The following is an 11,290-nucleotide window of genomic DNA, read 5'->3' as shown; positions in this document are numbered from 1 at the left end:
CGACAGTAAAAGAGATGGCGGTTTTTTTTTGTTTTTTTTTTTCATTTTTAATAGCAAAAGCACTTCAAGGTTTAGTTTGTGTTCCTAAAGCAATCTTTCAAATAAGAACAACATACAAAATTAATTTCTCGAATGATCACTACATGATTGGTTTTCTCATCTCAAGAATTTATATTAAAAACCAAGTGTATGGAATTCTAACGAGTAAATGTCACAAAAATATGTATAACAGGATCAATTACGTGTTTGGAATGGCAAACGGTTTGTTCAAAAGAAAAATAATTCAAAACTAACCTTCGAGTAACGCAGCAAGCTTTTAAAACGGAGGAAGCAAAGTTTAATGTAACAAGATGGACGAGAATGACATATCCAATTAAAAGGGACGTGTGTAATTGGTATAATAATAACGGCGTCGCTTATGTAATTCATGTAATGTGTGCCAAAGCGATTTTGCGATATCGGAATTCTGTCACAAGCGAGGAATTTTGACTCAAAAAGAAGCCCAAGGAAAAATTAACAATTTTTGTTTGCTTTGGAAGTTTTTTGCAAAACTAATGGAGATTAAAAACACGAAACGTTTCCCGAATTATATCGATTATAAATTAAAAATGACTTCTCTCAATGGACAGATGCTTACTTCCTAGCGCCACAGTTACCATAAAAACCTAAATGACTGTTGGCATAAAGAAATTACTGCTGGTTTGTTGGCGGAAATGAAGAAAATAATGAATATTGAAAGCCAAACAACGAAGGATTCTGATTTTCAACGAAGAAGTTCAATTGAGAAAAAATTCAAGCGTTACCAGTACCAACACAAAATGGGTTTTCTCATTCAGATAAAAATCCCGTAGTTGTTCACAGAGAGAAGAAAATTTGAAGAATTCTATCGGTTTTTGTTAATCTAAATTGCTTTACTACCTTGGGATTGAAATGAATGAAACCATGCAGCTACATTCAGTTTTTCTTTAGCGGTACCGAGATCGATCTCTCTCTCTCACACACAGACACACGCATGCTGTCGTGCGCCATCTATAATTCAAGTTAAGTCAATACATCTATTTTTGAAAAATATGAGAATCGGTTGGATTCATTTTTTTTTTAAATGAAAGGTCCTTTAACGTAAGTAGTCAAGTATCACTTTAGTATGACAGCCGTAAGATTTTCGTTAGATGTCTGATACCTGACGCTAAACTATGTTAAAAATATAATATAAGACAACATAACGATTGTGACAATAATTCTTAATTAAAGGATTATTACAATAATCCATTGTTAGCAGAATAATTATTCGACTGTTTTCAAAGCAGGATAACCAATTAATGGAAGGATTAGCACATTTCTCATTTTTATAATTTGCCGTTGCAGTCAGGTGGGAGGGGATGAACAGAAGACGCAATTAAAAATGAAACGGAGTTTGTTGAACTTCAAAGAAAGGGTGGCATTAAACTAGAAAGATTAAATGAGATTAAAAGAGTTCGCAAATATTGTTTTAAAGTATTTATGTGAGTCTGGTGAGATCTCTTTCACGAGATGTAACACATTCTTAATTAAACTGGGCTCGACTGACTGTTTTTCGTAGGAAAGGAGAGAAATTAGTGGGGATTTACAGGGATCGCTTATCACTACAAGAAAGCTGTCAGAGAATTCTGACTGCATATTTTCCACCCAGCGTATTATTTTAGATAAAAACGTTTTCAGAATTTCGGCACTGGAACAGAGGTGTCTAGAAAGTTTTTTAATAATAAAAATAATATATATATATATATTTTTAAATGTCAAATAATACTTCGTTATTGTGAAGCTCAGTGGATGTGGCGTTTGCACACAACTGTGCTTAACCGAACGAAAGAAGACTTCTTGGTTTCGAATCTAGTCAGCGACTAGAAGAAATTTTTCTAAGCCTTTTTTCGACCGGTTCCCGAGTTAGTCGATCTCTGGCAGGGGCAAGCGGGTTTTCCTCCCGGAAACTCGGGTTTTTCGTCCCGTAAACGTAAGAAAATCGACCTTGGGCCAGCTATCTCTGATTGGGTACTACTGAACTGCCCACTCAGTTTCCAAAAGTTAGACAGGGCTAGAAACGCCTTGCCTACTCCCTATACGGGAATAAAAAAGTGTTACCTGATTTTTTTTATTGTGAAATAAAATACATACATATACATACAATTTATATAATACACATTTATATAATACATACTATTTAATACAATAATAATATGTTATTATATTAAATATATTATTAATAATAATATTTAATATTATTATATTAAATAATAATAATAATAATAATAATAATAATAATAATAATAATAATAATAATAATAATAATAATAATAATAATTCGGCTCTAGATACCAAATTTGAAACCCTTTCAAGCATCCAATAAGTGGGACAGGAATCTGTCGCCTAAAGAAAATCACTGACATCCAAGCCCACAGTAAATTCGAAGCTGTAGCGTGTTGGTTAGAGAGAGGACTCGCTGACCATTCGGACAACCAGGCTGGACATTCATGAAATCGAAGTTTTATTGAGAAATGTAGAACAGTGGGATTTAATGAGTTCCCTTTAGGAAATTGACTGCCTGTAGTAATCCCATAAAATAAGATTTTGATAAAACTTCACTCAGTTTGTTATTCCATCCAAAAGGTCGATGCGAAGTATGTACTAAACTTCCTTTAAAGATCTCTAATAGATCTCTTAGAAGAAAATGCTAACTAGAATTTCTTATGAAATTATTTCTCAACACGACCTCTGAAGCATTTGAGAGCTCTCGACTGATTTCCTCCAACATCTGAAGAGATATTTATAATAATAATAATAATATTGAATTAATTAATTAATTAATAAGATGAAAAATTGGAATCCTACACTCAAAATTATGAATTAGCGACACAAGTAATAAGATTGTCTCACGGCTTCACAAAATAGTTTCGTGTGGATTTATTACCAGTCAGCAACCTTAAAGATTGTGGTACCGTCTCACTAGATGGCGCTTCAACGCGTTCGTGCGCTATTATGTTGTGGATATATTTCTGTTTTGATGGGAAGGTGATGTTGACAAGCCCGTTGGCAATTGTGCTGCCACCCGATCATGAAACGCACAGTTAGCCCAGATAGCGAATGAAAGCGGCGATAAATCGACATATTTTGGAGATTGTTTTCTAGATTTTCAATGGTTAAATTCATTGCTAGTTGCAAAGAAAGCGTCCGAAAGTCACACTCAGTAGAGGCAAAAAATATTTGGTCGGTTTACGAAATCTCTCTCTCTCTCTCTCACACACACACACACACACACACACACACACACACACACACACAATTGTGTAAAAAGTGGTTATATTGTCGTATTATATTAGTATAGTATACGGGAATACTGAGTAGTAATTTTTAACGGCGAATTATATTAAACTATAGAGCACATTGTGACTGCCAAGGGAAGAAAATATTCCGAAAATCAAAATAAAATAAAAATGGCCCTTAACAATTAACAGATGAGACCTTTAAGACAACAAAATTTCGTATCATTGGTAAAAAGTTTGACGAAAATAAGTTTTTATGAAAATTAAAAGGGAAAGAAGTGTCCATTTTGTCACCAAAGAGGTCATTAGTGGACCTGTCAGTTGAGGTTAATCTTGTCTAATGTATAAAGAGGGAAAATAATCATTAAAAACTTTTTAAGCCGCTAATGGACTTCCGTAGCAGCAATTTAATGAGCTAGTTAAGTAAATTACCGATGCTGTAAAAACTTTAGAACTATATCTCAGTATACTGCAAGTTAATCTTCTGATTATCAATAAAGCCCAAATGAATTTTCAATTTAAATTAGCCAAAGAAAATGGGATTTGTGATAATGCTTCTATTTCAGTGTAATTATATAATTAAGCGAACCAACTGCTAGGCCATTGTAATAATGACTTTTGACAATGCGTGATAGCCAATTACTTAAAACTTTTCGTTCGTTTATAATTAATTAATAATAGCTTTGTCAACCCAGAACTCGAAAACAATTCTTTCTCTGACGTTTATGCAGCTAAAGAGAATTTCCTGATTATTTCTGACAGCTGCAGAAACGTAGCAACATTGCGACAGTAGTTAATTACAATTAATTTCTATGAGTAAAATTTAGCGTGTGGTTTCGTATTAAGAATTAAATTTGTGGATATAATAACGCTTTCGATTTGGCATTGTTAGAACAGCATAACCGGCGCCAATAATGTTGAAATCAGCATAAATGTTTGTGCAGTAAATTGCATTGTTACCGAGTTTATTGCCAACTATTGTTAGCAGATAGCAACAAAAATAAATCCATTGATTAGACTGAAATCCAAAAGATAATATTGTTTAAAATATAATGCGATTTGTTTATTTCGAAGTTACTAAAAAGTTATTTCATGACAATTGCAGTAAATAGCAGCGAATAACAAATAAAAACAAAACTTTATAATAAATCGATTCATTACCGCAGTAGTTCTCAACCTTTTTCCATTTGTAAACCTTTCCCCTTTTAAACCCATTTCTATAAATTGTATATAAAATAGTGGAAATGAGGTAATGAATTTCGAAAGGAAAATTACTACACTAAAAGTACAAACCACAGATTTAATTTTACAATATTCGTAACACAGAAATAAGTATAGCTTCATGTTAAATATTGATAATGATGATCAAGTATTTAACAAACGTTTGATTTATTATTATTAATAATATTTATTTATGTTATCTGAAATGTCTGTACTAACTGGTATACAGATCACAAACGAATTGAAACATTGTTGGTTAGATCGCTGAGCTTGCTTGAATGCACTTAGTTTCTTGAAATCAGGCTCAAATGATGCAAGAAACTGTCATCAATCGGATGTATTATTTATATTTTTGTAGAAGTTCTAGAAACGTCGCAAATGGAAGTCAGTGGAAGGTTCGTTATCGCAAAGGTCATTTCTTAGTAACACGCGATTGACAAAACTGACGCATGAAGTGTGCGTAATGATTGGGTGAAGAGTGGTTTGGGGAGAGGGGGTTCATAGTCACGCCCTCACCAATCATCATTCGCTAATGGAGCTAGTTTTGAAGTGTCTCCATTAGCGGTGATTCAAACTTAACATTTATTGTTCCATAACTAACGTTTTGCATTTTGTTTACTTTACTTGTTTTTCCGCTATTACTGATAATTTTTTGTGTACCCCTGAACGGTCCAGCACGTACTCCCAGGAGTATGCGTACCACCGGTTGGGAACCGACGCTATAAATGAAAAAATGAACAAATTTTCTGCGAAGCATATCACGAGTTTAATTTATTCCTAGTGCAAATTTTCTCAGTTCTTTCGTTTATTTTGACTGGAGATGGGGATATTTTATGTTTCAGAAAAATTAAAATCTTTTCTGAAATCTTCAGATGTCGCATTTCATCTCAAATACTTGCAGAGATAATAATAGGAATTATGTGGTCCGTTGTGGAACATTGTGAAATTAGCAGATCCATAGAGAATATTTTCCCTTTTTTATTTTAAGAAGATCACGAAAACCAAAAAAATATAAATTGACACTTGAAAGCGTATATAAAGCAAACATTGCGATGCCAGATATATTGCATTTTATTTGCTGTTCTTCCAAAATTAAACTTTTCAACTCGTCATAAAACTTTATATGAAACTATTAAAAGCACTTTTGTTGAAAATATAGGATAACTAACAACTTTCTTTTTTTTGGCTAGATGGGTGAAGCAAGAATGTTTTTCACATTCCCCGTTATCTGTAGAAGAAAATGAATGGTTGGGATATTGAGCTATAAGCTCTGGTCATGGCGGGGTAACGGCAATTGCCGAGCCTGAGTTAAACTACATTGGCTACAGCATTGCAATCTGTTACCCTCTGGAGGATCTTAATTTCATCGAACAAACACCTTTAATTCTGTCATGATCTAATTAGGATATTTAAAAATTAAAAATGAATGGTGTATTATCAATTTTAAAAATATTCTAAAACTTTTAAAAATAATTTTAAAAAAATCTTTAAGTAAATATCAATTACATTATTATTTCATAGAAAAAAGTATTTTTTTGATAAAATATAAATGACGATGAACCTTTGTGTAGATGGATGTTATCAACCAATCCTGAAGTTGCATGACGTCACACTTAAATTATGTCATTGCTGTTATACTGCATAATTTTGCAATTATTTCTGTTGCTGTCTTTGCTTCGGTACAGAATGAAGTATGATTGCACCATCTTTTAGGCAATCTTCCCGTTATAACTATTTATTTTCATAACAAATCATTAACAATTTTAGAAAGTTGATTCATCTTATTATTTGCCACTGAGTACAGCTGATTGAGTGGAATACAAATTTTGTGCAAAGCAAACAAAAAAAAAAAAATGAGGCAGACGACAGATTTGTCACCCGTAATAAATCAGTAAAAATAACCGAATGAAAACGTCATTGAAAGAATGTCTGTTATGAAGGCAAATTAGAAAGATCATTCAGCAGCTGTCACAGGTAAAACGCGAGGTGGTTACATCAAAAGATCAGAAGAATCTTTGGGTGGAAGATATTTCATGAAGTAACCTCCTCGTGCTTTTTTTACTGACAGCAAAGAAACTGCGCTGATTCCTAACAGCTGTTCAATGCTGCAAGACGATCAAAGAAAGGTCTTAGGTTTATCATAAGAAATGGAAACAGTAAATCAAAAACTGTGTTGAGCCCCACCTAGCGGACGAAGTGCAGATTTATTTTCGAAATTGTATTTTGATGGGGCCTGCTCGGGACTTTTATTCTACGGTTTATAAATTAAAGATTGCTGTTTGAATCCATTTACGTCACCAGAATTGTTCGTTAAATATAGATTAAAAAAAAAAAGGGAGTTTAAAAACAGAATCCGTTTCCTACGTAACAACATTCTCATTTTGCCTCTTCTTTTTTTTTTTTTTTTTTTCATTTTTCGAAGCTTCTGTAATTTTTCAAACCTTTAAAAGAATATAAGTGGTGTTTATTTCGGGAACTATTAATCAGGAAATTAATCTTTTACAAACGAAGCTATTTCTTTTTCTGTCAATATTTTTTTTTTTTACATTCCAAGCTTTTATTAATTTCGCTTAAGGGAAATGGTCCAAATGTTGCGGTAATTAACTGTTAATTTAAAAGATGAAAACATTGAATGATAATGGCAACAGTTAAAGCGGTTGCTGACATTAAATAGTCAATTATCGTTTAAACATTGCCCATTTCTTTAGATACGCAGGAAAAAAGATACAAAACGTAATCGGAAAAGAGTGGAAGCTTCCAGTAATAATTAATAAGACTTTTTAGCGTTAATTGGAGCACTGGAGTGGAGGATAAAGAGGAATTGATTATAATGGAGGGAGAATTGAAACACGTGAATCTATGTGGTAAAGGCAGCCACAATGAATCTGTTGATCACGTGTCTTTATTCATTTTCTAACACAATTGTTTCAAAGATCTACGTTAAAATCCAATCATTTTTCAAATTCATTCCTAGGTTGTTGTATTGTTTTATTGTTATATAGTTAAATTAAACTGGTTTAATAGTTAAAGTTCATAAAACATTACGAAATACGTCCCAGATTTAATCCAGGATTGCATGTTTATTATTATTATCCTTAAATCTGGAGGCATCTGTATAGAATTTCTTTTTCTTTCATTCATTACAGGCTATTTCAACATTTATTTCATCGCAACTTATAACGCGAGTAGTTTGAGCAAAGTAATACATTAAATCAATTTTTAATCATTTGTATATAATCGATATCCTCTGCATTTAGGCGATGATACAAGATAACTAATCAGGATTTAGTGCAGGTATGATCGTGGTGATTTCTATCTGGATTTAAAACAAAAGTCAAGTGCTCATTTAGGTGTAACGTTGGTAGGCAAGGCAAAATTAAAACCCCGTCTATCATGTTTATGGGCTGGGTCATGTTTATAGCCAAAAGGCCGAGAAGCGATAACGACCTGCGGTCCGGAAGAAGGTGGTCTTCCCCTGCGATGACCGCACGCCGCGGGTGTGCGGTCTGCTTCTTTCAGAGAGACTTTCAAGGTCTTCTGGAGGCGACGCCTTCCGAGACGGTTCCTTCGTCCTTGCGTTCGCTGTAGGAAGCGGGCTCGACCCGGGTCCTAAAGTTGCACCCGTTGCGCGGAAGCACGGGGCTCGTAGAGGGACTCTGATCTGAAGAAGTGGCGATGCAAGGCCAGCCCTTCCAATCAGAAACCGTACCTTCATCAGCACGCCTATATCTACAGCAAATCCCATCTTGTTGGTAGACGCCAACTCAAACTTCGTGACGATCCCCCCCCCCCGATTCGATTTCGCGTTTTCAGTAGAGGAAATGGACTAGAACAACACGCGTCGCATTTGCAGGTCGTTATCAGACACGCCGGGGTAATGTAATACACAGACAAACAAAAAAAGACATGGCGGTTATATAGTACACATGAAAACAATAAAATACGCCTCCCCTCCCCCCGCCCCCCTACCTACATCAGCGAGCTTTGGTGTGTTTTTTTTTTTATTTTGGTCTTTTCGTGTAGTAGCGAGCACAACTCTTATGAGTCACGTGACGTCGAAATTCTTGCGGTGTGTTTGGAGTGGCTTCCCTTCGTCTCACAGGAACCGGGCTCGACCCGGGTACAAAGATAACAGCGACGTCGAAAGTTTTGCGACGTGTTTTGGAGTGGCTGCCCTTCATCTTGGAAGAGGCGCCCTGGAACCGGTTCGCAAAGATAGCCGGGCGGAAGACTCCCTCCGCTCTGTGTGGGTGCCGGTGCGATCAGCCCGCCTTTTTTTTTTTTGGTTTCGATATAATGAGCCGACTCTGGAGGTAGTGCAAGGCCAGAGCAACTCGTGGCAGACGTGGAGCGAGCCCCGATCATTCCGCCGAGTTCCAAAAATCAGTTTAACATCTTGGGGTCCGATGGACCTCCGTATCAGATATTAAGCTGATAAGAACAGATCAGACTAGTACCGATCACTTTAAGAGTGTACACGGGTTACCCGTCATCATTTCTGTTTGCAGGCTGAAGAGCCCGACATATGGGGGGTAAACTTAATAATTGGTAATTTGCCTGACTCTGCTTATAGAGGAAGGTAAAAACTTTTCCTCTAAGGTGCAGTATACCAGCTAATAGATCCTAACTTAAAAGACTTTGTGATTGGTTGCCTCAGTTTTAAACTTCCTAGGCATAAAATTTTGATATGTCCGAAAAACATAAGTTATTTTTAAATTTGGAATATTCAAAAATTTTGACTTTAAAAAGGTTTGGCATAAATTATCCAACCTTATTTACAGGGTGTTTCTTCCTATATTGACTGAGGATGAGCAGCTAGCAGTCTACTTACAAGTTCATCATCATCTAGGTTGGCCAGAGTTGTTATGGCCTTATGAACTTCTGCTAGGCCAGCTGCGGTCAGTTCAGGGATAACTTTTAGTTGATTTTTGGTGAGACGTCTAATGTTGGTGAATGATGTTTTTCCCCATCTCACACCGAAGGTCTTATAGTCGGTGGTGATGACAGTTGGTGGTCCTCGGGAATCTACAACATTAGATATCTTATCGAAGTTATTTACCCGTAGAGGGAAGACTAAGGCCTGAAGGTCAAAATCCTCATCGGAGGACGTCTCTTCATCCTGTTTAGTTTTCTTTCCTTTATTTTGTTTAACACTGCCTGGACGTTTTTTTACACTCTGTGATACAATGTCACTCCAGGATTGTGTATTTTTAGAGGTGTTCACTTGAAGGTCATTTTCAGAAAGGTCTGCAATATCATCACTTAAAGTCAAATTACTGGCTGAGGCTGACTGCACTGTGTCTATGGGTGTTATGGTAGACGGGCAGTCACTGAGAAGAGGAAGAGAAGAATCCTCTGATGGTGCTACAGACTGTGCTTCATCTGGGAGAGATGGTACAGTACTTGTTTCTGTGGTTTCTGTTATAACAGAGACTTTACTTGGGAGAGGTGGGAAGTCCTCCGGAGATGTGGAGATGTTCCCCTTTGTACATTGGTATCTACGATGATCCTCTTTACATAGGCTGCAAGGTTCTGTGCATTTTGGTTGGGAGTGGCCAATAGTGCCGCAGTTCCCACATTTAGTTTTGGGGCAGTCTTGAGAAGTATGTCCACCGAGGTGGCAACGTCTACAGAGTCTGATCATGCCGTTATAGCTGGCCATGACGTAAAAACCTTGAATGGATATAAAATTTGGGATTGTTTTGGTCATCTTTATCTTCAAGTATATTTTATCACCTAGTTCGATGTTAGGAAATTTCTCCATGTGAGACCTATGAATAGAAAGGACGGTCCCATACTGTTGGAAGGTAGTTTTGAGGGTCTCGTCCGAGATCTCAGCTGGTAATCTCTTGAGGTAAACTTGATTGATGTTATCATTTGTTAATGGTGTGGGGTGGAAATGTACACCATCTAAGACAATACCCTCTTCAATCAATTTGTCTTTAGTAACATGGTACTTCAGAGTAACTTCATAAAGACCCTTGAAGAAGTCCCAGCAGTTGATATTGCATATATGCTGCACATCAACTACACTAATGAGGGCTTCAGCAAGGGCTTCAGGATTTACCGATGTTTTGAAGGTAAACCTGACGGTTAAGTCCCTCGGCGCCATTCTAGGGGGGGGGGGCCTAGCCCTGATCCCACCACTACCAAGTGTTTGTCCTTGCCCCTGTCCGGGGTTTATACTGTAGTCTGTTCACGGGACTTGAAACCAAGAGTTTCAAAGAAACTCACACACTGATATCAAGCCTCTATGAACAGATGCTACAGTATGATATTAGCCCAGCAGCTTACGATAACCCGGTTTCCAAATGGAAACCCTAAAGCTATCCAAGCTGCCAGCACCAATAAAAAAAGGCACTTTCACAACTACGAAAGCTGATAAGAACAGATCAGACTAGTACCGATCACTTTAAGAGTATATTCGGGTTACCCGTCATCATTTCTGTATGCGGGCTAAAAAGCCCGAGTTGGGGTAAACTTAAAACTTATTTTAAAAATTTTTGCCTGACTCTGCTTTTAGAGGGAAGTACGGAGACTTCTCTCTATGGTGCAGTAGACCAGCTAATGTAACTTAACTACATAACTATGGTGATGGTTGCCTCAGTTTACACTTCCTAGGCATTATATTAGAAATATTCCGAAAATAAATTTGTTTTAAATTTTTTGGTTTAAAAGGATTGACAGAAGTATAGTCAACCTTATCTACAGGGTGTTTCTTCCTATATTTACAGGCACAGAAGCTTTTCTATTAATTCTCGCTCATCTAAGTT

General features: G+C 36.3%; 1 pseudogene; it reads right to left on the bottom strand.

Moving 5' to 3' along the window:
- Positions 1-8,808: 8,808 nt before the first annotated feature.
- On the bottom strand, positions 8,809-8,978 carry LOC150100389 (U2 spliceosomal RNA; annotated as a pseudogene).
- Positions 8,979-11,290: the final 2,312 nt, after the last annotated feature.

The sequence above is a fragment of the Typopeltis vanoorti genome, chromosome 13, assembly GCF_054136105.1.
Source record: "Typopeltis vanoorti isolate ZY-2024b chromosome 13, IOZ_Tvanoo_1.0, whole genome shotgun sequence".
NCBI lineage: Eukaryota > Metazoa > Arthropoda > Arachnida > Uropygi > Thelyphonidae > Typopeltis > Typopeltis vanoorti.
The sequence above is the reverse complement of the archived record's forward strand: the minus strand, read 5'-3'. Positions and strand labels throughout refer to the sequence as shown.